General features: G+C 45.0%; 1 protein-coding gene across 1 annotated transcript in view; it reads left to right on the top strand.

Moving 5' to 3' along the window:
• Positions 1-27,500, top strand: part of mdga1 (MAM domain containing glycosylphosphatidylinositol anchor 1) — a 204,385-nt gene that overhangs the window by 23,964 nt on the left and 152,921 nt on the right. The window lies entirely within an intron of this gene.

Here is a 27,500-nt window from a genome sequence, read left to right as displayed (position 1 = left end):
TTGCCTACGGCTTTGCTGCCTGCTTTGCTGCCTGTGTTGCTGCCCTCCCTCCGCCTCCCCTGTATCCACCTGTTTGGCTCTACTCCTCTATCAAATAGACGGATTCCAGCTCATCACTACTATATTTCCAGCTCATAAAGTATATCTATGTTTTCTGAACACCTTGCAGGGAGTGATGAGCAGTAGAGCCCAGATGGCAAACTCAAACGATGCTTAATTAATAAAGATAATTGAAATGAAATCTAGGTGTTATCTGTCAGAATTATTATCATCATTATTAATATAATTTATTATCATCGTTATTATTATTATTATTCATTATGATGATGATGATGATTATTATTACTACGAACAAATCATTTGCGAGTCTTGCGTCACCATTAGTCATCCATAATTATATGCACAGTTCTACGATGGGTTTGTGATATTGACCTTTTTGGTGTTTACCACCACCGGGTTCGTGGTGAGCTGTGGCAATATTTCATCGGAAAAAGAAAAAAAATAATGACGAAACACTGCTGCATATTCTATACAAATCCATGCTACCTTTGCATCATTTGGGTTTTATTTAAGTTGCAAACTGAATTTTCTGAATTTCAAATTTATTTTTTTTTTTTTCAATTTCATGAATACCCATGTAAATTGTAACACAAAATTCAAATTCAAACCACATAAGAGACATAATTTCACATGTATTTGTCTCACCATAGTTTCATCCTGGCGCTGCTCAGACAGGACGCAGGTGGCGGTGGAAGGAGCCTCCATTATGCTACCATTTTGTCAATCAGGGAACACCATACTTCATACTTATTTTTCCTTTTGTTTGCATTTCCTTCTCTCCTACAGCTCAGCTCTCCTACTTTGTCTTTATCGTGTGTGTGTGTGTGTGTGTGTGTGTGTGTGTGTGTGTGTGTGTGTATGTGTGTGTGTGTGTGTGTGTGTGTGTGTGTGTGTGTGTGTGTGTGTGTGTTTTCTCCACATTTTAAGAACATTTCACCCTAGTAAATATAGAGGATTTTGGTGAAATTAGGAAGCAGGGCATTTAAGAATTAATAACTTTGGAAAAAAAATATCAATATTAAAAATAAATATACATTAACATCTCCAAATCAGCAGGTCTTGTGGCGTGTTCCCGGTATGCAGTGGTTAGTACCTACCAAAAGTGGTCCAAGGAAGGACAACCGGTGAACTGGCGAAAGGGTCATTGGCATCCATGGGCTCAATGATGCACGTGGCGAGTGAAGTCCAGCCCGTCTGGGCAGATCCCACTGAAAGAGCTACTGTAGGACAAATTGCTGAAAAAGTTAATGCTGCTGTGATGGAAAGGTGTCAGAACACACAATGCATCACAGCTTGCTGTGTATGGGACTGCGTAGCCACAGACCGTTCAGAGTGCCCATGCTGACCCTGTCCACCACCGAAAGCGGCTACAATAGTAACATGAGGGTCAGAACTGGACCGTGGAGCAATGGAAGAAGGTTGTCTGATCACACTGCACAATGGGTGCAGTGTGATCCTTGAGTGTGTGTGCGTCATTTAACAAGGGAACAGATTGTACCAGGACGCATTATAGCAAGAGACAAGCCCGTGGAGGCAACGTGATGCTCTGGGCAATGTTCTGCTGGGAAACCTTGGGTCCTGGCATTCATGTGGATGTTACTTTGACACGTACCACCTTCCTAAACATTGTTGCAGACCAAGTGCACCCCTTCATAGCAGCGGTATTCTTTGATGGCAGTGACCTCTTTCAGCAGGATAATGTTTCCTGCCACGCTGCAAAAAGTGTTCAGGAATGGTTTGAGGAACACGACAAAGAGTTCAAGGTGTGGACTCGGCCTCCAAATTCTCCAGATTTCAATCCCATCGAGCATCTGTGGAATTTGGTGGGAAAAACAAGCCCGATCCATGAGGGCCCCACCTCACAATTTGCAGGACTTAAAAGATCTGCTGCTGACGTCTTGGTGCCAGATACCACAGGACAGGGTTAGGGTTTGAGTCCATGCCTCAACGGGTTAGAGATGCTTTTGTGGCACAAGGGGGAGCTACACAATATGAGGCAGCTGATTTTAATGTTGTGGCCGATCGGGGTATATATATATATATATATATATATTAATACACAATAAATTAAGGGCTTCATGAAAAAATCTTTGAACATTTTATTTCTTTAGATTTCACACTAATTTATTTTTAATCTAAAAGAAAATCAATAATCTGACTGGCATTTTAATTTCAGTATTTTTTTTTGTTATTTGTCACATTTATGTTAATACCATGAGAATAATAACAGAATAATTGCTCGAAGGTAGATTGCTTTGCTCCTTACGTGTGATAGAAGAGCATAATACCGAATTATTTTGAGAGAGAGAGGGAGAGAGAGAGAGAGAGAGAGAGAGAATCAAACAGACTGTTTCAAACTCCGACCCCAACTGTTAAAAAGTGGTGTAGATGGTCGAACTGTGACCGCATCACATCGCGCTTTAAGAGATCCCTCTCTCTCTCTCTCTTTCCCCTCCATCATGCTCACTTCTTTGTCACCTTCATCCCTCCCCCCGTCTCCATTTTCCGTTTTTCCCTTTCTGGGATAAACCCTCTCAAACGGTGAAGCTGTTTACGTCAGTTAATCAGGATCTTTTTCAAAAATGTTCTTCTTGGCTGTAATTCTCTATTCTCTCTCTACTCGGTTGCAGTGTTTTTGTAAATTCACATTTACTGAAGCAATCAGCCGATTGGACTGGTGGTGGTCAGAGGTGGCTGAATAATTCATTGTTGCAATTGCAATTTTTTTTTTTTGTTTTGTAATAAGTTTTCTGTCGTTCTTACGATCGACTACAAGAACTATCTATGTAAAAAAAGATAAAAAATCATGAGAATAAAAAAATATATACATTTAAAATTTTGCATTAAAATTATAATTATATAAATAATGACTAATAATAAAATAATATATATAAGAACAACACATAATCACATAAAAAAATTATAAGAAATTCATATATTAAATATGATGTAATATAAATGTAAATATATCATTTTAATTATAATAGAAATAAAAAAATATATTTAAAAAATTGCGATAAAAGCAAATGAAAGTTCAAAACGTACTTAAACTTGGGAGCCATTTTTGGCTGACCCAGCTGTATGGTGCAGGTTGACCATGAGGCAGCCGTCCCATTTTCCCACTGTAAGGCCCCATCCAGGCCATGTGAAGAGGTGACCATTCATCACCACTGATAGTACTGGGTGCTCCACACACACACACACACACACACACACACACACACACACACACACACAAACACTTAGTACCCCCTCCTCTGTACACCACAGTAACAGTAATCATCAGGAATTTTCGTTGGCAAATGAGCCAGATGTCGGCCGCTGTGCATCATGGCGGCACTCAGCACCTCGCTCGCTCTGAATGCTAATCAGTTAACAGCTTGTGTGTGTGTGTGTGTGTATGTGTGTGTGTGTGTGTGTGTGTGTCGGGGGGGTGTGTCGGGGGTGTGAGGGCAGTGTTAAATAATCACCCTGTCACGTCTAAATATGCATCAACTCATCCTGCCGTAGGCGAAGATGTTTGTATAATAAGTGAGATGATTAATTAAAGGGGACCTATAATGATTTTTCTTATTTTATGTCATGTATCTAATGTTACAATGTGGGATGTCCATACCAGACGTGGCCAAAGTGTCAAATAATGAGGTGAAGTAATGACAATATAATCGCTGTGAACAAAACACTCAGGCCTCCGACCGCTCTGAACGCTCGGTTTGCAACCTTTTTTTTTCTACTCCCTGCACGAGTTGATGTCAGACTTCACACATTTCTTTATATGGTCATCTTCCCCATCCCATCCGCTGTGTTTTTCCAAACTGAACCAATATAAATAGTGTGTTTTTATTGTAGATGAATTTATTTGATTTGATTTTATTCTTATTATTTATTTATTTATTTTGTTTAATTGTATTTTATTTTATTTTATTCTATTTTCTGACGTTTACACGAAACCAAAAAAAATACCTGTGTCCCAGAGTTCCAGTGCGTCCCGGTGCAGCGTCCGTGTCCCCCCACAAGCTTTATGCACGGCGACCAAAGTCAGAACAAACTTTGAAATGAGGCCTCGTGGATCTGATCTGAGTGAAGGTTCAGCAACTTCGTTGCTTATTTCTCGCCTCAACTTTGTTCAGAAACAGATTTTGGTGGACTGATGGGGGGAAATCAGTGAAAGTTACAGGGTAAATAGAACGAAACCAAGAAGCCACGCTCAAACCCCAGCGGCGCACATACCTGGGGGCTTCGGGAGGGAGGCTCCTCCCACTCAAACAGCCCGTTTTGGAGGGTGATAGAGGCATGTTAGAATGGCTCCAATGCATCATCTGAGTGGTATTTACAGCAACACACTTCAGAAACATGTTTTGGGGACCTCAGAAATCTATATTACCTTTGAAAAGGAGCATAAAGATGTATCCAGACTGAGGAGACAACCTTCTGGACTTTATTTTATCATTAAGTGTTCCATCCATCCATCCCTCTGACCCTCCACCCCTCCATCTATCCACTATTCTACTGTTCCATCCATCCATCTCTCGCTTGCTGGCTCTCTCCCTCCCTCCATCTATCCGTCACTCCCTCCCTCGCTCCATCCATCCATCCAACCATTACCCGCTTTCTCTGTCTCCCTCCCTCCCTCCCTCCCTCCATCCACCCACCCCCCCCCCTTCCTCCCTCCATCCACCCATCCATCCATCTTTCCCTTCCTCCATCACTTCCGCTCTCCCTCCATGATCCATCCATCCCTCCATCCATCCATGCCTCCTTCCGTCCCTCCATCTGTCCCTCCCTCCCGCCATCCTACTTGACACATGATGGGATGTCAGCCCCTACTGCCGCCTTGATCTCTGAGCCCAGTTCATTCATTTGTCATTGGCGGTCTGCAAGGTGTGTGTGTGTGTGTGTGTGTGTGTGTGTGTGTGTGTGTGTGTGTGTGTGTGTGTGTGTGTGTGTGTGTGTGTGTGTGTGTGTGTGTGTGTGTGTGTGTGTGTGTGTGTGTGTGTGTGTGTGTGTGTGTGTGTGAAATTGAGTGTGACACATTAACAAAGTATTATATATCAATTAGTAACAAGGGTTCCGGCACTGGGGTGAGCGTGTGTGTGTGTGCGTGCGTGTGTGTGAGTGTGAGACTAATATTAATGCTCCATGTCTGGTGCTTTGACAAGCTGCAGAGGGAGCTTCATTTGGAAATTTAAAGTCGAAGCTCTCTCTCTTGCTTCATGTCTCCCTCTCTCTCTGTCGCAAATTTCTGCCCATTTATTCCATTCTATTCACTAATCATGGGAGTTTTTTGGGAGGGGTGTTCTCATGGTCTCTCTCCGTCTCTGCTTCCCTCTCTCTCTCTCTCTCCCTCTCCCTCCGTGCTTCTCTCCATCACCCTGCCTCTTCCTCTGAATTTCACTGAGTGTGAGTGTGAACAAAATGTTTCTCTCTTTCTATTCCTCTTTCTTTGCCTCTAGATATTTAGAGCCCTTTTCCAGCCTCCCTCTGTCATTTTCTTCATCAACACGCTCTCTCTCTCTCTCTCTCTCTCTCTCTCTCTCTCAGAGAGTGGCCCCCCACTGCCCCCTCTTTCTTACCTCCAGGTCTTTGGTCTAACCTTTTATTCCCTCGTTTTTTTCTCTCCTCTCGCCTTTTTATCGACATCCGCTTTCCCTTCCGTCCTCCCTCCCTTCCTCCCGACCTAACAATACACCTGACCACTAAGCAGCATCGAGACACACACACACACACACACACACACACACACACACACACACACACACACACACACACACACACACACACACACACACTCCAGTACTTATGCACTGTAAACACAGTGACTGTCTGCCAAGTCAAGCATGCCTTTCACTCTCTGTCTCTCTTTTTCTTGCTCTGACCCTGTGTGTGTGTGTGTGTGTGTGTGTGTGTGTGTGTGTGTGTGCGTGTGTGTGTGTGTGTGTGTGTGTGTGTGTGTGTGCGTGTGTGCGTGCGTGCGTGCGTGCGTGCGTGCGTGCGTGTGTGCGTGCGTGTGTGTGTGCGTGCGTGCGTGCGTGTGGTCGGTCACGCTGGCATGGAGCATAATGACGGGATGGAAATGGGACGGGTGGAGAGTTAGAAGGGTTGAAGACAACCTCGGCCACCTCTCCACTCCTTTCTGCCTCCTCCTGTCATCCCCTTCTTATTTTCCACGCCTCCTTCCTCTTCCTCCTCTCCTCTCCTCCTCCCCCTCTCCCTCTTCTCATTATTTTCATCTCACTCCTCTCGTCTCTTGCTCCTCGTCCTCCTCTGAGCTGTGAAGATCTTTAGGTTTAGCTCCCGTCACTAAAAGAAACATATGCTGCAACTTCCACACACACACGCACGCAAGCACACACACACACACGCACACGCACTCACGTAAGCACACACGCACGCACACAAGCACAAACACATGCATGCACACACACACATGTACGCACACACACGTGCACACACACACATGTGCAGGGGACAAAGTGTAACACAATGCTGCTATTTCTAGACAACGCCAGCTGTTACTGTTTTCTTCTTCTTCTGCACTTGCTCTTTGCTCAGTCTCTTTCTCTCTCTCGCTTTCTCTCTCGCTCTCTCTCTCTCTCTCTCTCTCGCTCTCTCTCTCTCTCGCTATCTCGCTCTCTCTCTAAACAGATGGTCGTGTGGCTTTATCCGAGCCATAGGTCGTTGCCGACGAGGCCGGGGGCGTTTTTCAATGCAAATATTGACACAATATTTACACCGTTTTTTTTACTAAACCTTTTCGAAAGGAGGGGATTCCCGCTCTCCCTTTCCTTTTCTTCCCTTTCTCTCTCCTCCCCTCTCTTCCCTCTCTTTGTCTCCCACCTCCCCATCAGCCATTTTTAACAAGATTAATGACGTGATAAGACGCAATATTAATACAATAATAAAAAAAATCATTCGATATGAAACAAGAGGTGTACAGAGAAGAGATGAAAGATAAGGAGCAGATCCTGTCCTCCATTGTTTTGTCGTCCTTTTCACTTCTTTGACCTTGTTTTGCTTTTGGTTTTAACCCAATTCGTCGATCGGCCGAGCGACGGCCTATTTAAGAAGCTCTCCTTCCCCCTTATCCCCTCACCCCTTTTCAATCAATATTTTCATTCTTTGTCACGTAGTCGTTAGTTAGCTCTATTCTTTGGGAACAGAATGTTAAATTAAAAACGGCTAAATGCTTTAATTATGAAGAAATGTTAAAGTTCAAAAGTGTGTCCTCAGCTTTTTCATGGCTGTGACACGACTTGAGTCAGCGCTGTCAGATCAACTTATTTCCGTGGCGAAGAAACTGGGAAGAGGGGGGGGATTCCGCGGCGATTTGACTTGGCCCCCTCTGCGCCACCAAACCTCACATTTCAGGAGGAGTGAAAACAGGGCGGTCTCACGTGAATGGTTCTGCAGACGTCGAACAGCATGAGCTTCTACAGAACAAACAACAAAAATTTTGTGGGGGAAGAACCTAAAATACTTTACTTTCACGTTATTTTGTGGTAATGACGCTCGGTTACTGAAAGGGATTCTAATAATAGAGAGCTGACCTGATAAACAGACCTGGATTTCTCCTCAATGTCCTCAATGTCCTCTCCTCCATGCCTCGTGCCGTGTAAACACCTGAACCTAGATATAATTGCTGTATCCAAATACACCATGTGCCACCAAACCCAGCGAAGAGTTGTTTGCACAGATAGACGCTGGACACCATGGCAACTGCCGGTAAACACGCACACACTTGTGGGTGGGAAGGGGAGAGAATTTTTATGTTAAGTTTGATGAGGGAGCTAAATGCAGAGAGATATTTGGACGGGCGCAAGAACCCAAATGGGGACATATTCAAGAAAGTGTCGGTTGTTGTGGGAGTCTCTACCCACAGGTGCGGGTTAAGGGAGGGCGGCGGAGTCTTTCCAGCAGGATGGCGCTGACATAGCGTCTCTATAAATTGTATTGATTTATTATTATTATTATTATTTTTATTTTTTACTTGTGCTGTCAGCATGCTGGGCATACAACCCAGGGTTTGTTCCATTGCATCTTGGACAGAGTTAGTCTGCAAGTGCAGTTCAACTTCTTAACCTGCAATGCCACTCTTTATTTATTCTTTAATCATCAATAACTGGTTGCAATAACTCTGTTCTGTGGATGACCTTTGGGATGACAAGAGCACAGCTTTATGTCACACAGAACCACCACCAATCCCCCTCTTTGGAGAACCATCTTACCATGTTTTAGTCTATAAGCAACTAATCATCATTGCTACTCCAAGGGGGGGGGGGGGATCACCACGGGTAAATCAAACAACATGTATGTGTAAAAACGTAAACATAGAAACATCAGACGACAAAATGTATTGACAAAACAGAGTTAATTAAGTCCAGGAAAATTGGAACAGCAATTGGGCACGTGTCCTCCTGTCATGGTTATGGCAGTAAATGAGGGAGAAAAGGAGAGGGATATAACCAGGAGGGTGTTGGGGATGTGTCTCGCCCCCTCCTCGCTGACGCCCGCAGGCCGCCAGATATGAGAGCCCCCGTGTTTATTAATGATGTCAACAAAAAGGCTCACTGGCCAAAACGGGAACGTAAAACGGCAACAAAACAATCTGCGTCAGGGTCTGTGTGGCTGCAGGACAAAACCACACGTTTGAAAGCTCTTCCAGCCGGGCCCGACCAGTCAGCGATAATGAGGTCGATTGGGCGGACCCGGTTCAGCTGGGCCGAGGCGGGAAGAAGCCCGCGCCGTCACACGCACACCGTGGCTTAACCACGCCCCCTCGTCTGCCACATGTGTGTAGCGAAGCTTATTCCCAGACGGTAGAGCCAGTACGTCCTGTCGCTAAGCAGTGTGAACTCTGGTTTTTCAGTAATCGCATTATTCCAAACACATCAACCTGAGGTAATAACGGGTACTGAGTGCATGTAACGGCATTGTCACCAGGTTCACAGTAAAGGAGGTAAAGCATCATTTCTTCCATGTTTTATTTGCAAGGTACAGGTTTCAATACCATCAATAGACATGGGAAAGTGTTCTTATTCAGTTTAAGCTACTCTAATTCAATTTGATGAGCAGGCAAATTGTGCCTGCTCCTATTGTGCTTTTGACATAGGAGACAGGATATTGACTTTACTAAACGTTCTGGTTTTTGGGAAACCCTTTGATCCCACATGTTGACACTGACATGTAGTAGGCTTTCAACGGCTGTACTTACTCGTGACTTTTTACTCCTCTTCCCTTCCCTTTTTTCTTCCCTTGATTCCATTCTGTCCCTTTCATTTCCCATTTTACTTTCCTCTAATATTCCCTTCTTTTACTCCCCTCTCCTCCTCCTCCTCCTCCTCTCCTCCTCCTCCTCCTCCTCCTCCCTCCCTGGTGCGCCAGTGACCATACTGTGTATATTGGATACGACGCACTATGAGAGGAGCCCCTCACAAAGAGAATGCCAGTCGCTCACGTTGCACTTTATTTTCTCCCGTTTCTCCCTCATTCCTCCTCTCTCCTCTCCTCCCCCCCTCTCCTCTCTGCCTCGCTCCCACCCTCAACCCCACCAACACCACCCCTGCCCCACCCTCCTGACCGTCTGCACCGCAGATCTAAGCCCTGACAGCGCTTTTCATCTCTTTGTCGGAATGCAACATGCACACACCAAGTCTCTCCCTTCCTCTCTCTCCCTCCCTCTCTCTCTCTCTCCTCTCTTTATCTTTTCAACTGGGGGAGGGGGTGGCGGAGCGCTGCAGACACGGTCCCTTGGCGGAGTGCGAGTCATGTTGGACCACGCTTCAGAGAGCCCACATCCCATCACATCACACACTCCTCCAGCGCCCAAACAAATGCCCAGCGTTCGCTTTATCGCTCTATCGCTCTGGCTGTCTTTCTCCCCTCCCGTGCTCTCTCCACACCTTCTACTCTCTCTGTATGTCATTCTCTCTCTCTCTCTCTCTCTCTCTCTCTCTCTCTCTCTCTCTCTCTCTCTCTCTCTCTCTCTCTCTCTCTCTGTCTCTCTCTCTCTCTCTCTCTCTCTCTCTCTCTCTCTCTCTCTCTCTCTCTCTTCTCTCTCTCTCTCTCTCTGTCTCTCTCTTTCTCTCTCTCTCTCTCACTCACACCATTTCATTATGTCACCGTTGTTGGGATGTCTTCATGACGGCTTTACCTTCTTGCTCGGTGTATTTTTGGGAGCTCACTTTCAATTTTTCATGAGGTTGAGGTACACAAACACACCTTCACACACAGGGCGGCGGACGGAATATCGCAAGCTGAAAAAGGAGCGGCTAAATCACAAACACAAATTGGGCTGCCGCAGTGTTCCATATAACACCTAATTGCCAATTAACAGTGTGTGTAAGCTATAAAAGCGACTGACTAATAGCACTTTGATTTGTCAGTTTTCAAAGCAACACAAGACAAAGTAACAGGGTTCCAAAAAGGCAAAAACGACAGAATTTTTTAGCATGTTGGGGTAGATAGTCTCGGGAATCATGACAGAATTTTCTAAATATGAACAAGCTTCATCAGCGCAGATGCTCCATAGACGCAAGTCAAATTTCCCCGCTGATTTCCACGTCTGCACTCACCGACTGACGGACTTTGATGCTGATAAGTCCACGTGGGCTCCCCGTGCATGAGGGCTCTGTCACAGACTTTTTGAGCCCTTTTGTACACCTTTCATAAGTTGAGGATCCTGCAGAGGTTGCTTTGAGGGAACAACCCGCAGTTGAACCCGCGGAAGCGAAAAAATAAACGATGACACGTGGAAGGAGGAATATTTCATTTCAATTTATTCATTTTAATTGTAATTTATTGACCATTACCTCCAATCCATCCTATAAGGCAAGGAGCCCGGAAGATTTTAAAATGAGAGTGGGAATTTATATCTTGTATATCTTGAAGGTCAATGCACGCATAGTCTGGTGTAAGGAGCACAAATCCTGGATCCCCAAGCCATGGAAAATGTGTTGTCTGATCAGTCTGATAAGTCATTGTGCTCATCCCATGATGCTTACGAGGACTGCCCATCAGAAGCACCGGGACAAATCCTGGCCGCCTGAGCAGCCCATTATGCACCAGCCCTCTTAATCAAAGGGCCCCGACGATGCACATCGCTCTCACATCCCCCGCGCCCCAAATCCCACCGACTGTCACCTTAAACAATTTAAAAATATAAGGGGTGGTGAAAAAACGGAGACCAAGCCGGCAAATATAATTATTGTTTACTTTACTTACCAATTCTTTCTTCCAAATAGTCCAGCCACAGCAGCTGTCCATGTATAAAATTAAATTGTACACTTTTGGATTTATGCGCCAACATTAATGATTTGTAAGAGTGGCATTTTATACTGTAAGGGACGCGCAAAAGCATTTGTTTTTTTTCAAGTTGCGAGGGATTCTTTTCAAAGGTAGCACCGCTGCATTCAAGGCCTGTCGGAAATGCTACTGTGCTGTCTTCGAGCATCGGAAATATCTAATTTAGATATTATTCACAGCACTAGTACAAATATATACAAACTGATGTTTGTTTATTTAAGTGTTATTTTATTGTTTATAGACCAGCAATACCCAGGCCAGGAGTAATGGTCTGTACCTTAGCAGCAGGCCAAAAAATGTACAGTGCTTGATTTTTGTTCAATTTAAGATTTTATTTTGAGTTTGTTTGTTTGTCTGTTTGTTTGTTTATTTAAACATTATTTATTGTTTAACTGCACTTTAGAAGTAAATATGTGTACAGTCAGTACCTGATGTTCGTAATTATTCATTGTTTATAGACATGCCCTGAAGATGAAGTCCTGCAAGTTTAAAGGTTAAAGCGATAAAATTGGCAATGACATATTTCCTGTGTTAAAATAGATTATCCAGCCTGTTCAAATATAAACATTCATGAAACACTGCAGTAAAGCTGCTCTCACACATGCACTCCAGACAATGTCCAGATAATCAGGTCTGGACATTGCCCGGAGTTACCCTGTCACACATGTAGCTCAAGACCGGGGATTGTCCGTGTCAGATGTGTTTACACCACCTAAAAATACTCTGTTTTGTTTAGGTGAGGGGCGGAGCCTGGGTAGAGTGTGCAGGAGGCAGGACGTGATGCAATGACGCTGCAGAGTTTTACAGCACACCCAAGATGGCGGACGAGGCTACCGACTTTTTTGGGGTTGATGCTCCATGTATTTGGATGTAATATAAATGAAAGAGTGGAAAGGAATATAAAGGAAAGCAGAATGGAGTACGAAGGTCCACACAGGTTAATAACTGGCGCATGATAGAGAGGTCATCAACACGCGACACGCCCACTCGCCCGCTGTGAATGCCCCGGACAATTACCTGCTCTGTTCACACATACCACTCATTCGGACATTACCCGGACTTTCTACCATTGCAAATTATTCAGACATTTGCATTCACACATACACCTCCTCCGAGTAATGTCCGGATAATTTCAGGGTTGTAGTGCATGTGTGTAAGCAGTTCAAATCTATCATGGTATCCTCACAGTGGTGGCCTGCTGGCAATAAACCTTTCACTTGCTCTTAAAATTGCTCTGTTTTAGTGTTACAGTAGCTTAGCTTATCCATCCATTATACTTGTACTGTAAGTGGTGGTATCAAGTATGTGCGTCTATGTGTGTCTGTGCGTTTGCATGTGGGGGGGTGGTGGAGTATTCGCAGGCTGGTTGTGGTGGGCTGATCTGGGTAAAAAAGTCCAGTGACATTTTTTTAGTCCCAGTCCATCCCTGCCATGATGAGAAATGATCATAACAGAATGTTTTTGGGAAGAGAAGAGTGCAAACTAAGTTCCCACCTCCTTCATTATTCAAAGAACCTGAGGCTTTTCTTTTTGAATAATGACGCCATATCTTACTTGGTCTCACTTTGCCAGACCTCTCTCCCACAAGGACACAGGTCTAGAAAAACACAATATGAGTCATTTGTATTTGGCAAACCCATCAGAATTTCCAGGCAGGCCAAACGGCACGACCATCAGTGGTGCCCAGGAATAATATTACCGGAGGGGAACATATTTTAAACATGGCGAGTTCTGTTAAACTACTGTGACTACTTAATTCACACCAATTCCAACCCTCATTTCTGTTTGCAGGACGGCTCTCCATGTATCATTGCTAATGAAGACTTTCCAGATAGACCACCAGATATTTTGTTGTCGTGTCTGGGTGTTGCACTGCACATTGTACACTGGACCTACTCCACTAGATTGCATAGATTTCACCTGGTCCTCCATTGTGCCAGCAAGAGAAACAGCACCAAACCCAATACCTTTCCAGGCCATTTATTGTGCGGTTTGATTCAACTTAGAAAAGTCACTTACACATGCATACAAATAAACCCATCATTAGATGTTCTTCCACCTGTTGAGTCGGGGCAAACTAACTATGTACCTGACTTATTATTATTATTATTATTATTATTATTATTTTTTTTTTTTTTTTTTTTTTTTACTATAATTATTATTATTAATTTTTATTATTTATTAAAAAAATATTTGTTTATTTATTTCTTTTAAATTTTTTTAATATTGTTATAATTTTTTCTGAAGTTCAATGTCAACACATAGCTCCTTGGTCGACTGGTAGACATGTATTTTAAGATTATAGTATGATATCATAAAATGAACATTAGTCTTCAAGTTCAAGAGATTATTTGTCACTTACATATACAGACATCCATATATGCAGTGAAATGTCATGACACTCGGTGATTACATAGTTTTCTGATTAAATCCCATTTTATCGACAACTGAGAAGCGCGTGATGCCTGCCTCACTTCCTCCCTCTCTCGCTTCCTGTCTAGTCCTTTTCTCTTCCTGTCATTTACTCGCCCTCTCCTTCATCGCTCCACGTTCTGTCCTCTGCACATTCTCTCCCTTCCAGTGTCTCATTTTATATCATCCCGCCTCTCTTTCTTTCCTTTTTTTTTTTTACTCGTGCTGGTGGTGCTGTTTTTTTTATTTTCCTTCTCTCTTTTCTCCCCTTTTCTACTCTTTCCACCAATCTGCCCCCTGCTCCCCAAAGAGCCTCTATTATTTCCTGCTGTCATTCGCCACTTTAGTTGATCCTGCAATTCCATCTCTCCTCCCATGGTACTTGTGATGAATCCCTATCTCTATCTCTCAGACGCTCTGTCGCTCTCTCTCTTGCTCTCTCTCTCTCACGCTCTCTCTCTCAATCTTTCTCTCTCATAAGCTGGCATGAAGCTCTGACCAATTCACATACAAAATAGCTCAACTAGTATTTCCTTTGCGCCGTAGATAAAGAATTCCATCGCCATCGCTCTATGCTTACGTTGCATATGTCTGGCTTACACGCGTCAAAAAAACAAACAAACAATCTGTCCATTTACACATGGGATATTGCCATATTCTATCTCTTGTTCTATGTGCCCTGTGTAGTACTGTATGTACACTATGTATGTTTGTATGTATTTTGTATCTACCTATCTATCTATCTATCTATCTATCTATCTATCTATCTATCTATCTATCTATCTATCTATCTATCTATCTATCTATCTATCTATCTATCTATCTATCTATCTATCTATCTATCTATCTATCTATCTATCTATCTATCTATTCAAGATTCAAGAGATTCAAGAGGTTTATTCATCACATACATATACATACTTTCATACATATATGCAGTGAAATGTAATAAATATCTATCTATCTATGTATCTATGTATCTATGTATCTATCTATCTATCTATCTATCTATCTATCTATCTATCTATCTATCTATCTATCTATCTATCTATCTATCTATCTATCTATCTATCTATCTATCTATCTATCTATCTATCTATCTATCTATCTATCTGTCTGTCTGTCTATCTATCTATCTATCTATCTATCTATCTGTCTGTCTGTCTTTCTGTCTATCTATCTATCTATCTATCTATCTATCTATCTATCTATCTATCTATCTATCTATCTATCTATCTATCTATCTATCTATCTATCTATCTATCTATCTATCTATCTATCTATCTATCTATCTATCTATCTATCTATCTATCTATCTATCTATCTATCTATCTATCTATCTATCTATCTATCTATCTATCTATCTATCTATCTATCTATCTATCTATCTATCTATCTACCGTTCCATCTATCGTTCCATCTATCGTTCTATCTATCTTATTAACAAGCACCTCAGCAAAATGTGTGTGTGTGTGTCTGTGTGTGTGTGTGTGTGTGTGTGTGTCTGTGTGTGTGTGTGTGTGTGTTTTACTATATTTGTCAGGACCGGTCTCCGAATTGACTATTTCTTGGTTTAGAAGTGCTTCAGAAACATGGGTCCTCACTAACCAGGTGAAAGTAAATAAGTAATTGGGTAAAGTTTTTTTATATAGCACCGTTCACAGACACCTGTCACAAAAAGCTTCACAATCAAATAAAATCAAAGATAAAAAATGAATAAAACACACAAGTAAATACAATCCTATAAATGGAATCAAGATACAAACAGATAAAACACAGAAGGTGAAACAGACACAAGTTGAAACATAAAAAAAACTGAACAGATGGATTTTTAACAGTTTTTCAGTCCAGAGACCTCAGAGTCATTGGGAGACTATTCCAGAGCTTAGGTGCTGCCGACTTGAAAGCACTAACGAGTCTCAAAACGTGTCCAAGGGGACACTTGAAAGAGCCTGGTTGGAGGACATAAGAGATGGGCTCGTGGTGTGTGGGTGCATGGTCCATTAAGTAATGTGGAGCCTGACCTTGTAGGGCTTTATACGTGAGCACCAATATTTTAAAATTAATTCTCAAATGAACAGGAAGACAATGCAGAGAGATTAAAATAGGTGCGATGTGTGACCATTGTAGTGGAAAAAACCGCATCTAACACTTAAACTGAAGAAGAGAGGTTCGAGAGAGTCGAGGTCTGAAGATATAAGACTTTATTATCACTTGCAAGAAGTGACAACAGAATCTGAGTTGGTTTGGCAAAGAACTCCCGAGCCGCTCACGGACTCCTTCTTTTAACCTCTTTCTGTTGGTCGAGAATGTACATCTGTTTTCTCAATAAGCATCCCTTCCTTACTCCTACACAGTCAATAGTGCAAAGAACCCATTTGTCTGCATTCTTTGACGTCAGTTACACTAGCAAACCTTCCGACGCTAGTCCAGGCCATATTTTAGAGGGGATGTTTGCATTAACAAACCTTCCCATGTCATATGGCCCACGGTCAACAAAACACTTATTCATGTCTTTGCTGACCCCTGTTTCACACACACTTACTTCATTCATATAGCATATGGGTAAGATAACGAATGTTCTTTCTTATTTAATGGTAGAATATAATGAACATATTTCTTTTAAATGTACTAGTAAATTTCTCCCATACCATCCGCTGGATTGTGTTAAAAGCCTAGCAGCAGCATTTTGGACGGTTTGCAGACGGTCCAGGGAAGATTTATTAAGGAGGGTAAAAAGAGCATTGCAGCAGTCCAAATGTGATGCGATAAAAGCATAAATTACCGTCTCCATTTCAGACCGTGACACAACGGACCTAAGGTTGGCTATGTTTTTCAGTTCAAAGAAACATGATCCTGTCAGATTCCTAATATGGGCATCAAAACTCATGGATTGGTCAAAAATAATACCATGATTACGCACACTCGCAAAATTATATGGCATCCAGTTCTTTATTGAATTTAAACAGTTATTCAATACAGAAGTGTATCAAGTCTATCAAGCTCATCAGGTTTGAAGAAAAAATATAACTGAACGTCATCAGTGTGGAAATGATAGGAGATTTAGCTGAAACTACTGATAATCTGTCGTAGTGGAAGCATGTGGATGGAGAATAAAATAGGCCCCAAGAACGAACCCTGGGGTACGTCACATGATGGAGCAGCCGTGTCCAACACAAAATCACCGGCAGAAACTGAGAGGGTCCGATCTGTGAGATAATAGGAGAACCGCTCCAATGCAGTCCCATAAATGGCCAGCAAGGGTTTTTACCTGCGGATTGTGGTGGTCAACAGTATCAAATGCTGAAGCCTAATTTAACTCAAATAGAATACTCTCCGGCATCTGCAGCCATTGTTTGAGACCTTGGGTTTAATTTTTCCATACAAGGCTGTGATTTAATTTAAAGAAACAGGACAAAAGGAATCCAAGATGGAGGGATTAGAAGAACCACTAGTGAGTGGACTGGAGAAGGATGAGATGTTTGCCTTAATATTTACAACCTTATCTACAAAGTATTTAAGAAAGTTATTGCAGTCTCTATTAGAGAAAATTGGCAAATTTGGAGACTAAACTGTTTATTGTATCAAATAGGACTTTAGGATATCTCTTGATGTAAGATATAAGATTAGAGAAATAAAAAGATCTCTCAGCCTCAACCATGTCATGGAGGCCACCCATAGGTTCTTTGAGACGCAACCTGTGTACTTCAAGCTTCGTGGCTTTCCACAAGCGCTCGGTCATCCGACTGAAACTCCTGATCGTGCCTGAAACTCCTGATCATCGCTTTTATCCATGGGGATGAGTTTAAGGATGGGACCTTCCGAAGTTTAAGAGGAGCCACTTTATCCAGCACCAAAGAGGAGTGAGTGTTAAATGATTGGACTAAAGTCCATACAAGGCCATCCTTTAAAGGAATAACCTTGTCAAATATCATGGAGAAATTAACAGCCGCAGCCTTGTTCCAAAAACGGGTGTGTCTTGTATGCAATAAGGGCGGAGACTCCAATTTCAAACAAATATCAAATAAAATAAATTTGTGGTCACTGCCAAATAGATCCTGAGAGCAAACAAGTTCAATATCTCTACAATGTGTAAAACAAGGTCCAGGGTGTGCTCTGCCGAGTGTGGCATAAAACCGCATGTTGCATAAAACCGAAGGACTCTTCAGAGGCAGTGTTACATGTAGTATCATCAATATGAAGATAAAAATCACCGACCATCGGGACGCTGTCCAGCTTTATAATCGATGATAAAAAGTCAGCAAAATCTGATTAGAAGGAACCTATTGGGCCTGGCCGTCAGTAAATTAAAATACAATCAACAGGGTTGAGCTGACCGACTATTGACATTTGTAATTCAAATGAACAGTAAGACTTGATGCTTACTATCTGGCATGTAAACCTTTTCTTAAAACTACTGCAAGTCCACCACCACGACCCGTCAGCTGGGGTGTGGTGATAAAAGAGCAGTCTGCAGGACAGTTCAATGAAACGGGAGTAATCCATATTCTGCTGCCATGTTTCAGTCAGGAACATAATGTCTGTACTTTCAGTGCAAAATTAATCATTAAGGACAAATGATTTGTTACCAATAGAAGGAGCATTGATCAGAGTCATCTTGACTGGCAAAGGCAGAACAGCAGCAGAGCAGGCAGAGGTGTGAGGCACCTGGCGGAGGTTCAATTCAATGCACACACCACGGTGATCCGTTTTGTCTCCACATGTAGATGTGCAGTGTGGACGGGAGGCCCTGTCCCGAACAATGGTCTGTATTGGGAAAATGCCCGGTGAGGAGCCTAATGACAGATAGGACCGGTATGGAGAGCTTGCATGACGGGGCGGGGGGACAGAACTTTGAGACGGAGATGGAGGTCCTGGGGAGGGGGTGTGGGATGTAAATAGTAATGTGGAGAGGACTGCATAGCATGCTGCAAGTTGGCCGCGAGCATTCGGCTACCCAGCCTGTTGGGGTGGGCTCAGTCCTGAAGAGGGAGAGATGATCCCGAATCAGATTAAAATTGCAAATAAAACCAATATTGTTAGCTCGGGTGGACTGGAGCCAAATGTGGAGGCTGAGGATTCTGCTGAAACGTCCAACTCCACGGGCCAGTGTGAGAATATGACCGGAAACAAAAACAGACTTTCCACGACCACTTAAAAAAATGTAAAAAGTTAATTAAAATCTTATTTGGTCAGCTCAGACTGCTGACGAGCTGCATCGTTTGACTCTACGTGAACTATTAGTCTTTTGGTAGAAGACGGGAGTGAGCGCGGCAGCCCCGGGATTACCCAGGATGACAGGGACAGTGACTCCAGGGAAGCAATGTATGGTTGTGTTGAAGAAACGGATGTTCCTGGTTATGGAGTCCCCGGTTACTAATGTGGTTGGGGAGAACTGATGAGGAGATGATGGCTGTGGGTTCTCATGGTAGGATGGCACGCAAGCGGTTTCCACGCGGTTTGTTGAAGTTGCCGATTGAGGACAGGTTATCCGAACAGTGTTGTGGCGAGGCAGCATCATCAGACTTCCCTGCCGGCTCAGGGCAGGGAAGACTTCCAGAGCGTCTGATCTGATTTCGGGGGACAGGGTCACGTAGTGGTTGGAGAGGCCTAGGCGAGGTGGTGAGGTGGCCCCGTCTTAGTTTCTCTTGCGACCGCGGACCACCACCTCGGCCCAGTACGACCGATGGCCAGGTGTTGAGCAGGAGGAAAGCGGTGGACAAGTGGAGGGCTCCCACAGTACTGTGTCCCGGAGAGATGCCTCTGCTGAGCTAGGCAATCTGTCCGCGAAGCTGGACAAAAGAGAGTCCCTTTTCTACAGTTCATCGGAGAGTAGTCTCACATCCTCCCTAAGGTCAGCGATTTTTTTTGTTCTCTTTCTGGAGTAGCACACAGTGCTCACAGGGCAACGTTGGCATTATTGAGTTTGTTAGCTTTCGCCACCAGGCTAAAAACAAGCTAAGACAAATAGGAAGCAAGCAGCGATGTCTCATAAAACTGTCGGTTCTGTGAGAAAATGGTAAAATACCAGTGAAACCGCAAAGATAAATTCCGATCAGTTGGTTAAAAACTTTTAAAATCGAACTAGCAGCTGCTCGCTTGCTCCAGCTTTCCAACTCTCCACGAGTAGGGTTCCCCACACGCTCCAGCCGCTCCTCCGGAGCAGGGGGGGGGGGGTTCAAGGGGCGCCTGGAGCGTTTTCTTTTATCTGCCAAACAGACCCGCCGCCAACCGCGGTCAGGCGTCGTCGCATCGGAAATGGCGAGGGCGCGCCAACACAGAAAGAAAAACCTCTCGACAACTCTTAGCGGTGGATCACTCGGCTCGCGCATCGGAGCGGCCGGCTGCGAGAACTACTCGGACCTCGCTTTGATAGCAGGACAAGAATGTGTGTGTGTGCACTTCTGAATGCTTTTAAGACCCCAGCCCATCTTGGAGGACAGGCCCATATAGCATTACACTATCTCCTGCCTCCAGAGGTGGAGAGCAGCGATGGAGGGGCTTGAAGAGCGCTGACTGATCCTCTGTGGGAGCCGTTAATTCCCCGGCTGTGATTGGCTTCCTCCTCTTCCTCTTCCCCCGCCTCTTCCTCTGGCCACGGAATCGATGGCTCCGGAGGAGGGGGCTGGGCTCCTCGACCGGTGACACCCGTCCACTTCGCCGCTTCCGCCCGCTCCCTATCTCTGCCGTCGATGGCCCTGATACCCAATCTGAGGTTAGGTTCCATTTCTCTCCTCTTTCATTCCGCTGAGACCCCCAGCTTCAGGTTTCCATCAGAGCTCCGCTCTCATCCCTTTATCTGTTCATCATTACAAGTCCAGTCAAGTTTCAATACTTTAAAATTACACGACCACGGAGGATTCCCATTTCCATCAGGGGTTATATTATTATAATATATTATTATTATTATTATATTACCTCAAAAGTTACATATTTGATAGAGGTCATGAGCCATTATAGCTGGAATTCTGACTCTGAGTTAAAGACAAAGTCCATATCCAGTTCCCCCTGGATATTATTTTGTTCCTTAGTTGCTGTTTGCTCATGACATTTGCCAGCGGTGGAACTTTATTTCATTTCTTTCCTCTTAAAGCAGGAAATATATTTTGAATTAAATAAAAGGGATCAAAAACTAAAAATGACAGTGGCCAATAAGAAAAAGAGACTGTCTTCCAACAAAATACAGGATCCTTTATAATCTGTGTGGATTCCACAGCTATGTGAAATATGTTATTTTACTAATTAACACTGCGATCAAATATTCCAGTATTCTCTGAGGCCTCGTCCGCGTGTTTGGATATTTCTGAAAATGCGTGTTTCCTCCTCTGTTGAGAATCTCCGTCCACACGAGAACGCAAAAGCTATTTGAAACGCTCACATGAGCACGCCAGGCAGTAAGTGGCAAAAATGTCTCAAAAAACTTGACGTCAAACGCCACAGAAAAACACGAGCGGCGTGTCGCTTATTGAGCTTGAGAACACTGTCATTTCGAACAGCAGTACTGACTTCCCTCCACTGGCTTCCTGTCTGTTTTAGGCTTGAGTTTAAGATTCGATTGCGAACGGGAAGGCTTCGTCTGTTGTTTCACATTCTTTTATTGGTATATATGATTTTTTTATTCCTTTATTTTATTTTATTTATTTTTATTTATTTTATTTCTCTTATTTTTTTTAATAATGAGTTTATCTTCATTTTTACGGGCATGTTTTTTTTCTCTATTTTATTTTTATTTCCTTTTTTTTTTTTTTTTTTTAAGCTATCCGATATAACCGTGTTACTGCCTTCCTATGGTTGTTTCTGCATTATTCATGTATTTCATATTTCAAGTCGGTTCAGCACTTTGGTCACCTGCGGTTGTTTTAAAAATATGCTTTAAAAATAAACTTTGATTGATTGATTGATTGATTGATTTAAACTTTTCACGGAGACACAGGGAACAACACAACAGGCGCCCGGGCATCGCTGGTAGGTTCCCCACGCCAGTTTAGGTGCCGACGTCAGCATTTTTCATGAGGCGCCGTGTTACTTCCTCCACACCAAAAACCTCCACCCAGGAAAGCGTTTTTCCGACGGCCTTTCCGTGTGGACGGGAGGCCTGGGTGCAGAAGGAAACGCTACCTGTTCCAAACCGTCCGTTTACGTGCGGCCAGCGCCTCGGACACTCACGGCGAGTTCCTCCGATCGCTTGAGGTGGGGTAACCCCAAACGCTCAAACGCAAAACGAGTAGTGCCGAGATGGCGGCGGACGGTAGAACCCAAGCCAAGGAGACATGAAGCCTGAAGGTCAGAGTGTTTTGGGGGCGTGTGAGGGTGCGACACCGAGGCCAAAAGTCGAAATCAATATAGATCCTGGACGTGCTTTGATATCTGCAGCTCCCATCAACACCAAATGGAAAAGGATAAGGTCACCACATACACCGTCCCATCTCCTGTGTGTGTGTGTGTGTGTGTGTGTGTGTGTGTGTGTGTGTGTGTGTGTGTGTGTCTGTGTGTGTGTGTGTGTGTGTGTGTGTGGGGGGGGGGTCAGATTGAAGGATTTCATTCCACCGATTTTGGGCGATTTCCCTCGATCCAGTCCCTTCCCTCCCTTTCCTGCCTCTCTTCTGGACTTTTTCCCCTCCTCCTCTCCCGCTCCGTCCTTTCCTCCCCTCTCCCCTCTTCTCCCCCTCCTCTCCTCACATATTCTGCCCTTTAATCCCTCCCTTCCTCTCCACGTTCCCTTCCACTTCCGCTCCTCTTTTGGCCTCCCTCCTCCTCTCTCGCTCCCTCCTTTCCTCGCCCTCACCTCTCCCCTCTTCTCCTCTCCTCCCGTATTCTCTTTACTCCCTCTCTTCCTCCCCTCCCCCCCCACTTGTTCCCTCCTTTCCTCTCCTCACTTAGGAACTTTTTCTCTCATCTTTTTTGCCCCTCTCCTCCGCCCCTGCTCCCTCCTTTCCTCGGCACTCCCCTCTTCTCCCCTCCCATCATTTCAAAACTCCCCCTTCCTCCCGTATTCTCTGCTTTCTGCCCTTCGACCACACAGCACTTCCCCTTCCTTTCCTCTCCTCTCTTCTGGACTTTTTCTCTCTCTCTTCTTTTTGCCTCTCTTCTCCTCTCCGACTCCCTCCTTTTCCCTGCCGCTCCCTCACCTCTTTTTTTCCTACTATGCTCTTCACTTTCCTCCCCTTCCCCCCCATATTGGACTTTCCACTCCTCGCCCATGCTTCCCCTTCTCCCCCTCCTCCCCCCCCTGCTCTTCCCATCGTCTGTCATCCTCTCCTCCCCTCACCCATCCTTCCCGCTCCTCTCCTCCTCCTCCAGTCCCTGCTCTTCCCATCCTCTGTCATCCTCTCCTCTCCTCACCCATGCCCCCTGCTCCCCCTCCTCCCCCTCCTGCTCTTCCCATCGTCTGTCATCCTCTCTCCTCCTCACCCGTCATTCCCCTTCTCCCCTTCTCCTCCTCCTCCTCCTCCAGTCCCTGCTCTTCCCATCCTGTCATCCTCTCCTCTCCTTACCCATCCTTCCCCTTCCTTCCCCCTCCTCTCGTCCTCCTCCTCCTCCAGTCCCTGCTCTTACAGATGACGGGGGAGAGAGGGAGGGGGGGGGGTGTTTCTGGTGAATGAGGTGGATTGAGACAGGCCTCATCTGCATGCATGAGCAGCCTCCATAAAGTAACTACGCATATCAATCATGCTCTGCATGGTTCCGTGTTCAACAGGATTCATGACCTTCTGTGGTTCTCCTACGGCGAGGCACGCTCGCACACACACACACGCACACACACACACACACACACATGCACACACACACACACACACACACACATTCACGTTTTCCTTCTAATCCCCCACACGCTCCCTCACACCGTCACCGTTCCCTGACGGCGTCTCCGCTGCCTCTCCATTAGTTTTGCTGAACGATGTCCTGTCTCCTGAACAAAAACAAACATGGCAGCCGGCAACAAGTCAATTCATCAGGGCCGCCGCGTGCCCAAAAGTTATGTTTCACTTCACAACTGATGTTGCGGCGACGTGGCTCTGTGAAGTTTCTGAAATCCCACAAGAGAGACGTTGTTGGGATTGACGTTCCACATAGCGTGTCTGTTCGAAATGATCGTCGTTCACGGGAAAAGTAACTGTGTTTTTGTCCGAGGTGAATTATACTTTTATTGGGAACATTAACATTTACAATTTCAAAATTATTGGGGAACTATTTTACCCTGTTAATTAAACTTTTAGGTCCCGCATAATGAGTTCTTTAATTAGAATGAGTCATCCGTAATGAGTCGGGCAGGCCTCAGGACGGGGTCATGGTAAGGGGGTTTCTGATAAATATTAAAGAAGGCCGTTGCAGCTGGGGAACTGGAACTTCACTCCACTGGCAGATTAACTCTGTGTTGCATGCCATGGAATACTGATCCTTTTTGTTGTACTGAAAGTAGCCTGCGAAAGACTGGACAGATTTAAAAATACATTATTATTATTATTATTATTATTATTATTATTATTATTATTATTATTATTATTATTATAAAAGACAAGGCAACTCATTATTATGAATAATAATAATCATAATAATAATCATAATAGTAATAGTCATCTTGCCTTTTTCTGCGTGCCCCTGTGGTTTTCCCGTTGATATTTAGAGTGCAATGTGAAAGTTAGTGTTTTAATCAAGAACCCTCGAAAGCGAAACTCCAAGTGAAAACCAAGTGGTTTGGAGGTCGAGTGAAGGCTGAAACTAAAGCTGTGGAGTCTGAGTCAATTTCACGGCTTCAGGGTCAACCGGGCGTTCTAAAGACCAACAGGAGAAAACAGATTGTATGCCATGACTCCAATTGCAATGTTCTTATTGAAAATTTTTTGGGAGATAGAAGAACAAGGATTGTTATTTGGTCGTTCCTGTTGTCATCTATTCATCTCAAAAATGTAATAACATTTTTTTTTTTTAACATTTTGGACTCTGGTCTGGGAAAAATATTGAGAGTCTACACCGTACAATAGAGCGTCCGCGTCAATAGATTCACAAGTGTAAGTCTCGAGACTGGACTTAAAGGGTCATCAGCTCCTTGGTAGGACAGCGGAAGATGTCCTGCTCTCCTCCAGGTAATGCCTGGATGTGCAGGGTAAAGAGCCGGGGCTGGTACTTCCAGGTTCAGGAAGGGCTTGTGAACAACCTGTAGGTCCAACTAATGAGAGAAAAAAGAGCTGATCGGTGCCAAACCCGGTCTTTCGCTTCCTGGAGCTGTAAAAACCCGAGCGAGGGAGAACCTCTACGTTTCCATCTCCGTTTGCATCATTCCAACACTTTGTTCGCCTTGGCCCCGCCCCTGACGCTTTCTCTTTCTACCTCAACTTCTCCCCCTGTCATCTCTTCTCTCTCTCTCTCTCTCTCTTTCACTCTCTCTCTCTCAGCTCCCCACCCACTCCTCCTCCTCCCTCCGTCGTTTTCTCCCCCTGGCGTATCTGTCAGGACCCCACCCACCCCCGCCCTCATCCCCGCACCCCCACATCTCTCTCACTCCGTTCTCGATCTGACTCCACAATCTGACTCGTCCTAAAACTTCTCTCTCGCTCTCTCTCTCTCTCTCTCTCTCACTCCCTCTCTCTCCCACCCCCATCACACTATCTTATTTTACCTTAACTGCCCCCGCTCAATAATCTCTCTTTCAATTCCTTTATCCCACCCTTGGGTCCTCACTTCCATTCCTCTTTCATTGTCCCCCCCCCCCCCCCCCCCCCCCCCCCCCCCGCCCCCCCCCCCCCCCCCCCCCCCCCCCCCCCCCCTCTCTCTATCTCTCTCTCCCTCTCTCTCTCATACCATTCCTCTTTCTCTCCCCTCATTTTGTGTCTCTGGCTCTTCTGACTCACGCTTTTCTTTTTTCCTCTTTTCTTTTCCTTCCCCTCTTTGCCCTCCACCCACTCACTCTTCCATCTTATCAAACGATATCTCTCTCTTTACCCTGAACCCTCCCCTCCTCTCCTCTCTGACCCTTTTCTCCTCTCCTGCTCTCCCCTCCGACTCTCTCTCGCTCTCTCTCTCTCAATCTCTGTCTATAGATGTATATTTTTCTCCACGCTCGCTCCCTCCCATCCCTCCATCCCCATCGCTGTAGTGGATCAGGCGGCGGGAGCAGCCAGGCTGCCGGAGGCGGGCGCCGTCAGAGGAGCTGCTCTGTCCGAACTCCACCGCCGCCCCCCGGGGAGGGAAGCAAACACCAAGACACTAACCACCTGCGCGGAGCGTATTACTCACCGTGTAGACCAGAGCCCAGTCCGTCCCAATTAGACTCCGACCCCGCCCCCGACCCTATGAGAGACTAAAACATTTAGTACCTCTACTAATCGATTGCCGCGGACATGCCATGAGGTGCGATCATTGTTTTAGAAGAAACTCAGACCGGACGCACTCTCCCCCTGAACAACGTAGGATTTACTGCCCCGAGCAAAGCGCTTCACCCTTGACTGCTCAACAGACCGTTTGTTAAGACGGTGCCCGTGCTCGGATGACGCTTCGTATGCATATTTGAAGGCGAGTAAAGCAGCTGCCTGAAGAAAGACCTTGGAATGCATAATCAACCGACCGACCCGGAAGTAGGAAAGTAAACCTTACGCAAACGGTTCTTTTTATAAGGCGCGCATCATGTCACATTGCGTACACGAGCCACGGAAGACGTCGGAAAGCGGAAACCGTTCAGGGAGTTAACTTTAGATTTGTACGTCTGGCGCTGCGGATGTTGTTTCCCCGTGTATCTGTGGTACGGCTGAACGGTCGACCGAGCTGCTAATGAGCGCCGTGCACAAAACAGCGCACGGACTCAAATAGGCATGGATATCACACGCACACACACGCACGCACACACACACACACACACACACACACACACACAGATAGGAAGTACACACAGTGTTCCCGAGGCAATGACGGTCTGGCTTCGCAACCTGTGTTGGTCTTGATTTCCTGTTGTTTTACCATCGTTCTAAATATACTTTTACTTTTTCTCTGATATTGGACTGTACCACTCTGTATTCACACGCAGCGTCTGTCACGTTGGATTAACCACAGTGGATGTTTATTCGTGCGGCAAGACGGTTCATAAGGGCAGAACCATGAGGGCAGAGCCATGAGGGCAGAGCCATGAGGGCAGAACCATGAGGGCAGAGCCATGAGGGCAGAACCATGAGGGCAGAGCCATGAGGGCAGAACCATGAGGGCAGAGCCGTCAGGGCGGAAACATGAGGGCAGAGCCGTGAGGGCGTAACCGTGAGGGCGGAGCCGTGAGGGCGGAGCCATGAGGGCAGAGCCGTGAGGGCGGAGCCATGAGGGAAGAGCCGTGTGGGGAGAACCATGAGGGCAGAACCTCGTGCATCGGAGACACACTCACAACAATTGCAACAGTTCACAATCTAGCTTTCTCCCTTTCTGTATATTCTTAAGAAATGTTTCCCCTTTAATTGATAGTCATATCTTCCAACGGGACCACTGCAGTTTAGAGGGCACTTGGAGACACATTCCAGAACCCGTTTCCGAACTTGATTTATGATTCCACGCTAAACGATTTTGAGGAGCCCGCCCACTTCTTAGCTGTGGAATAGACTGGTCCCACACACACACACACACACACACCCATGTTTCTGGTGCACTTCTAAACCAAAAACTCGGTCACTTTGGCGACTGGTCCTCATAAGTATAGTGACACAAACACACAAACACACCTCTGGGTCCCACCGCATCTTCCTGGCTTCATA

This window comes from Zeus faber (genome assembly GCF_960531495.2).
Source record: "Zeus faber genome assembly, chromosome: 3".
Lineage (NCBI taxonomy): Eukaryota > Metazoa > Chordata > Actinopteri > Zeiformes > Zeidae > Zeus > Zeus faber.
This window is presented reverse-complemented; position numbering and strand designations above follow the sequence as displayed.